Raw genomic sequence first — 1,728 nt, 5'->3', positions numbered from 1 at the left:
AGTGTAACGCAAACCATTAAATCTTTAATTGGGTGTGTGTGTGTGTGTGTGTGTGTGTGTGTGTGTGTGTGTGTGTGTGTGCGCTCGCAAGTGTGTGTGTGTGTGTGTGTTTACCTAAAGAAAATGGATGAAGCCTTTAATTACCTCCGTTGTTTTCAAAAGGCGGATCTGAGATCCCAACATAAACAGACCCCCCCCCCCCGTGCCCCCCCCCCCCCCCCCCCCCCCCCCCCGCCCTGAAACCTAACACACACCTTTCACTCTCACACTGATTGACTTGATTGATAGCTTGTGACGGCTAAAAGTGAGTTTTACTGGATCTCAAGGCTGTAATTATCTTGGCAATAGTTACGTTTGAACTGAGTTGTGTGTAGTTTATTACTTAGTGAAGGATTGTCTTCTTCTTCCATACACCTCGTACGTTGTCTCAATGTTCTGATTGACAGTGTCAGCTAAATGCCTGCTTATCAGCAGCAGAGCATTCTTAGTGAGCATCTAACGGCTGCTGTGTTGGTTTAGCTTGGACACTGCAAAAGTGTTGTAAAAGCTATTTCAACACTATAGTCAAATGTAAAATAACAGATAATCATGAAATACCCCTTTGACAATGTCAGTGGGCAGAGCGAGTAAAGGTCATGTCTTGGTAAATAGAATACCTCATGAAGACCTGGATGTTAGCACATCCGTTCCCTCGTCTAAAAGGCAATGGGATTTATACATGGGGATTTGGGTTAAATGCCTGAGATAAGGTCTGTGGGTACCAAACGTTTATGAGACTGCTAACTTCGTCTTCAGCAAGATAATATTCATAAATGAGGACCACTTTTATGACTTTTGTTTTCTGACATGATTTAAAAAAAATCTAATTTACGCTTCAAAAGTCATAAAAGTGGTCCTCATTTATGAAGATTATCTTGCCGAACACGAAGTCCACCGTCTCATAAACTTCTGTTAACCACATATCTTATTTCAGGCGTACACCAAAATTCCCATGGAAAATCCCAAGGACTTTTAGACGAGGGAACCAAGGTGAATAAGGCCATCGGCAAATAAGAGTTTGAGGCGGTGGAGATGAGATGGGATTGGGGCTTGGCAACTGTGACCAAATCAAATCTGGTTTGGTGAAATATTTCTAAATCCCCGTGGCTTCCACTAGAGCTGCAACTATCGATTCTTTTAGTAATCGAGTATTCTACCGAATAATCCATCGATTAATCGAGTAATCGGATAAGAACCCTTTTTTGTGTTTTCAAAGGCTTATCGTAAATATACACCAAAAAATAAGATAAATCTCTTCAAATAAACAACTACATTAGTTTCTTTCTTAGAAAAAACAACATTTTTATTTTTAAATTGCATAGAACTGGCAGTGGCACCATTCATCTTTTCAACCTGACGTTTGAGTTCTTCCAGTGTACAGCAACCGTTAAATAATATGAATGAATGGCTTACTAGCTAGTTTACATCCTTCATTTACCTTACAGCTGCATGACACACACACTCTTTCTCTCTCACACACACTCACTCTCTCTTTCTCTCTCACACACCAACAGGCTAGTGTGATCACACACACACACACACACACACACACACACACAAAACGCTGTTAAATTAGCCGCTAACGTTAATAGGTTGAGCTTTGTATTTCTCACAGAAAACGGTCCAAACTTCTCAGAGAGAGCGGTCGGTATTCACTAAAGCCTTCATATCTCAGGCTCTGTAGTACAT

Source organism: Poromitra crassiceps (assembly GCF_964638095.1).
Source record: "Poromitra crassiceps genome assembly, chromosome: 14".
NCBI lineage: Eukaryota > Metazoa > Chordata > Actinopteri > Beryciformes > Melamphaidae > Poromitra > Poromitra crassiceps.
The sequence above is the reverse complement of the archived record's forward strand: the minus strand, read 5'-3'. Positions refer to the sequence as shown.